We start from the raw sequence: 5,851 nt of genomic DNA on the forward strand, positions 1-5,851 counted from the left end.
TAAAAATCACCTTATTTTGCGAATTAGCGCCCCTCAACTGATCATCGAGCCCCCCACCATCAGCACCCCCCATTTCAAGACTTCTAGATACGCCACTGGGAAATTCCCACACAATTCTTCTATTGGGTCCACACTATTTATTCAAAGAATGCCGGGGCCACGTTTTTTGTTTTGTTTTGTTTTGCTTTTTAAAGGATCTAAAATGTTGTTTTATGCTCAAAATGCGGTCCACGTTTTAAAAAACGTGGGTCCAGATTTCTCATATTTATGCATTTATGAATATGCGGATAATTGGTCAATTATTAAAGAATTGTGTCCACATTATTTGAATTTACGCTTAAAATGGGTCCACACTGATGTTGTTTTACAAGGTTTGAAAAAACTTAAAATTTTGAAATGTTTAAGGGTGTAGGCCAATATTTTTACAAACTCTTTAAGTGTTTTATATAGTGGTAGTACCGCAATTGTTTACTAACCTCTACGTTACGTTCACTCAATCTCACCGATGACGTCATGATAATGATAAAATAAGTAAATCACATTTTTTGTGAAAAGAAAAAGGCTAGCTAATGTTTTATGTGTACTTTCTATCTCCCTAGTCCTGTTTGATCGTAAATACACCACTCACAATAGTTTAGTGCAATAGGCCCTACTTGTACAAAGATGCAGTTCACAAAGAGGAGATAAAGAAAAACTCTTGATTGAGACTAGGTTAGAGTGACTGTTTTAATTTTTTTTTTGTTTTTTTACTGCTTCGAAAACATTTAAGATGGGCTAATAGTTTATCAATGTTTTATGTATGTTATTTTTACCAGATTTTAAGAACGCGGTGATATGAGGGTTTGGGAAGTGGTTATATCATTTACTATCGATTTTAAACCCACAGTTTAAGTCTTGTTCTATTGATGAATATTAAGACCATCGTAGGTCTACCGAAGGCTAGGCTAATTTCTGATGAGAGGTAAAATGTTATGTGGTAAGTACAGTATGTCGGATTGTGTGACGACACGTAGTTAAATGAGATCATGCTGCTATAATTTAAATGAAATAGTAGGCCTACGTATTTCCATTGATGAATAATAAGACCATCGTAAGTCTACTGTAGGCTAGGCTAATTTCTGTTGAGAGGTAAAATGTTATGAGGTAAGTACAGTATGTCGGATTGTGTGACGACACGTATTAAATAAGATCATGCTGCTATAATTTAAAGGAAGTAGTACGTATTTCCATTGAGGTCAAAAAGAAATTATTTTACATACAGGCACGCGTAGTAAAACCCCAAAACATTTCGACATGTATTTCAACACTATTTTTTTTAATTTCGACATATAAATCGACAATGATATATTAAATTATAGACTTTGATATTAGGATGCGTTTATTTTTATGATACTGGATTGGATGAATTTGTCTAATATTCAACACCATGATTGCATACTGTGTAAAACTGTAACTTACATAATAAAGACTATTTTAACATTGAGTTGTGATTGAGGCAGCAGCACGTTTGTGAGCACTCATAGAATTGAGAGTAACGATAAATTCGTTCAGTTCAGACCCGGGAAAGAAGGAAGACATTCGTGCTCTGTAATTCTAGTTTATGTGCTACACTTCTGTACGTTTACGGCTAGTAGCTTCAGAAGGCGGGCTTGCTAATCCTGATCACATTTTTATGTACATATTTTTATTTTGGCAATTAATAATTTTGTGGATTTGACGCCGGATAGAAGTTTCATGATTTTGAGTGAGAATATTTATTGGCAGTTTAATATTACTCTATACGGTATACGGATAAATACAGTATTTAATGTATTAGTGTAATCATAGGATTATCTAAGAAAGTAGGCCTATGTGTACAATACGTTTTATATATATATATATATATATATATATATATATATATGTTTGTATATATATGTATATGTATGTATGTATATGTATATATACACATATATATATGTATGTATGTATATGTGTATATACACATATATATATATGTATATATACACATATGTGTATATGTGTATATACATATATATGTGTATACTACACATATACATATATACATATATATATACATATATATATATATATGTATTATGTGTAGTATACACATATAAACTAAACTATTATTATTATTTTAAACTATTTAAAATGCAAATTTGTGGAATACATGCGGCTCGGTTCCAGTAGATACAGAGAATATTTTTTCATTCTTAACGCGTCCTACGAAATTCTTACGAGACAGCACTGGTCCGTGAATTTGGGAACAAGATTGGAGATCTAAAGATGCAATCTCTACCGTGCATCAATGGCGGCGCTGTGTCTCTTATACACATCTACATGTAGAAAAGAGTGCTCAATGCATTATATAGCAGAGCAGATAGAATAGAGAATAATTAATTTCAAACTATGTGCGAATACACATGTTAATGATTCGGTTACATGTTTTAATAAAACGGACTTAATAATATTAATTCATAACAATTATTCCGAATATTTGTCAAGAACATGAGATATATTTATTAATAACAATTATTTTGAATACCGGTATTTTTCTTTACTTTTGACACCATGTCCATGTGTAATATTGATCCACAGCTGTATATATTGGTATCATGTTGTCAGGTAGTGTCGGAGTCGACTGACTGATACTTGGTGGGGACACTTATTTTCTATCATTGTATCACAACAACTACAGCAGTCTCAAAGTAAAAAAAAATCATTCAACTTCATATTTTAACACCTTTTGAGCAATAAACCAGAACTTTCTCCCCTGAATCCTTAGTAGAGTAAAGCCTTCTGCATCTGTTACGTCATATAAACCAGTCTTGTCAATTGACCCTTAACCATGGGGATTTAGTTTTCTTTGTTTTTCGTGTATTTTCATGCTAAATTCATCCAATAAAAAGCTGCATATTAGAACAAAATTAATTTGGTCATTAACATTTTCATCATGAAATAATATTGGGAGCATTTTATTATTATTTTATTATTTATATCCTTTAGGCCTATATAGCGCCTTTTCTTTGTAGATACAAAGCGCTTCTTTTTCCCTGTTTATTGGGTCCACATGCTTTAAGTGTTGCGGCTGGTAAACATCGCAGAAGTAGGTAACCCCACTAGGTACCCATTTATACTCCTGGGTGGAGAGAAGCAATGCAGATAAAGTGCCTTGCTTAAGGACACAAGCGAAATGTACAGCGATAGATTGAAACCCTGGCCTCGAGTTTAGGAAATCAAACCGTTCTCGCTGGACCAAACCGCTTCTGCAACATAAAAACTATTGTTTTAATTACTACATTTGTGCTAGTTTCGTATTATAAAGGAATTGTATTTGCATTGCAAATTATTTCTATAAATTAGTTGTAATTCTACTTAAACTGATTCTTATGTCAATAAAAATAAATTATAAAGAATGTTGTTATCGTTGTATGAAAATATGTCAAAAAACCCTATTAAGGGGACAATGTCGCGTTTTTGGTTAGTGTCCCATTAATAGGAGTGCCCCTATTCAGGGACACCCCTATTAAGGGACACCTTTTTTGGTTCCGATAGGGGTTCTACTGTACTGTTTATTACATGCAAAAAGACTAAATTAGAGTGACTGATTTAAGTTTATCTGATTTGTTTTTCATGGTTCGAAAACGTCACAAGCTAATCAGGATAATAAATCATTATTTTTTATAAAAGTTCGGTTGCACGAAATATATAAGCGGGTATAATCATGAATACCAGAATAAATTGAAAAACTGTTTATGATGAGTATTTCAGTGGCAGATTCAAGAAAGCCCAACCAGCCCACCCTCCCTAAATTTGTTTAAAATTTAAAAGTGGAGAAAAAAGAAAATTATATTCAAATTTAAGTCTGAGAGTGCCATTTCCGGTCAACTAGAGGTGCCATAATCATAAATTTTGTTACTATGGGGGGTGGGGGTGGCTGAGGTTGTCTACAATTTATCTGTAAAAGTCTCTCCCTGGGTCCCCTCTATTTTGAATTCCTGGATCCGCCACTGTATTTTTAAAAAGTAGTATGGACATAAATGTTAATTGCATTCCCTAAAGTCAATTAAATATGACTTACAAAAGGCTATAGACGGAAGAGCCTCCCGGTGCTTCGCCCCCTAGACCCCCATCGGTGGCCCTAGGCGCCCCCTGGCCTCCAGCCAAGGCTTATCCCTGCGGCTTTAAAGACTTCCATGTTTCGCAATTCGTCTCCCACCCCACCCAACCCTTTAAACCACAGATCGACGTACTTGTCTATAGTTATTGCAATTGGTTCTTGGTCCTTTTTATGCAATTGTGTTGCATTAGCATCCCTCCAATCTCTTGGTGTATATTCTGATGTGCTGGAGTGCTGAAAGACAATTGCAAATAGAATGGCCAAATCTGAAAGTTGTCGTAATACATTCACGTGAACACCATCAGGTTCAGAAGATTTATTTGGTTTCAGCCATTTTAACTTCTCACGAATATTGAATGTGACTCTTGTTTTAAATGGTATTGAATTCATCATTTCAGGTTCATCATTAAGACACTGCAGAAAAAAAACCCATTAATATTGGTTTTCGTTTGGATTTTGTTTACAGATACTGTATAGGCCTATAATTTATCCAAGGTGGCTTATGTCTTTAGCTTTTACTAACTTATGAGGTAGATGCAATTATTGGAAACTTCCTTGAATGCCTCTCATTTTTTATTTACTGTTTTCTTTCGAAAAAGGATCTGCCATGATGTTTCTTTAATTTCCAAAGCAAAAGCTTCGTAATTGCCTTCTTTGAAGGAGAGGGGATGCTTTGGACTTTTGTTTAGATATGCTAGATCCATGGCACATGTAATTTTAATCGAAATTAGCTTGTTTTGGCGTACCATGCTCCCCTCTTTCTCCTTTCTTTTCATTCTATTTTTCTTAGTTTGGAAGTGGGGCTAGACCTTGCTTCCCCTCCTAATTTATTAATCGCTTGGCTCCCAAAGGTCTTCACTGGGGCTCACCCCTGTGTATGTCTCCGCCTTTGGGTCTGTAATCTCGATTTCAACCACAATTTAAATCTACATTATTTGACATGCTTATGAAATTAGGTTGTGAAAGGTAATTTATGACCTTATAAACGTCAATGACACTAATAAAGATAGTATAATACATACTCCAAATATCGAAATGCACGCCATCATGTCGGGATTCAATATTTCGACATTAATTATGTCATCATCAGGAATGAGCAAACTTATATGCAAAGTACCAAAAGTGTTTGAATAATCAAAACATTACCCCTAGTAAGTGACATAGCTATGAATAAACTAAAGATCAAAGCAATCAATGTATGAAAGATCAAAGTATCAAAGATCAAATTATCAATGACACTATACTTTCAATAGAAATGCGACCATTGAAGTAAAACGCGCCATTATTATGTTAATTTTGACATACGTTATGATCCAATGTAATTAAACAACCTTTTTTTTATTTCAACATTAAAATCATTGATTAACAATTTTAAACATCTAATAAATTAAAGATATTACATGGTAACTTTACGTATGCGTTTATTTTCACGTCGATTCATTTATTAAATATTCGCCACCATGACTGCGTACTGTTTAAAAATGTTTACTATGAAAGTCAGTAACCGTTGATCAACAGAAGTGTGAGCGATGTAGCAGCAACGTTACCCTGGGCGGCCACACCTTACCGTAAGCATGCTTATACTATTCACGAATGGATAGTATAAGGAAGTATCTACGAATGAATAGTATAAGTATCAGGTATTGGTGTGTGGTTTAATCATTATAACAGCACGTGTGCACATTGTTGTTATAATGTAGCACCAGCTCTGACTAGTTTGCTATTCGT

General features: G+C 34.0%; 1 long non-coding RNA gene across 3 annotated transcripts in view; it reads left to right on the forward strand.

The window, feature by feature from the left end:
• Positions 1-644: 644 nt before the first annotated feature.
• LOC117110294 overlaps positions 645-5,851 on the forward strand; it is a 28,036-nt gene continuing 22,829 nt past the window's right edge. The window contains exon 1 of one of the 3 annotated variants that reach the window (XR_004445665.1): positions 645-976. This is a non-coding gene — a long non-coding RNA (uncharacterized LOC117110294). Of the gene's footprint in view, positions 977-1,009; positions 1,144-1,215; positions 1,745-5,851 lie in introns of those variants that run through there. The other 2 variants (XR_004445664.1, XR_004445663.1) reach the window with 2 other exon arrangements.

Source organism: Anneissia japonica, unplaced genomic scaffold (genome assembly GCF_011630105.1).
Source record: "Anneissia japonica isolate Jap-2015-1 unplaced genomic scaffold, ASM1163010v1 scaffold673_len1821605_cov196, whole genome shotgun sequence".
Lineage (NCBI taxonomy): Eukaryota > Metazoa > Echinodermata > Crinoidea > Comatulida > Comatulidae > Anneissia > Anneissia japonica.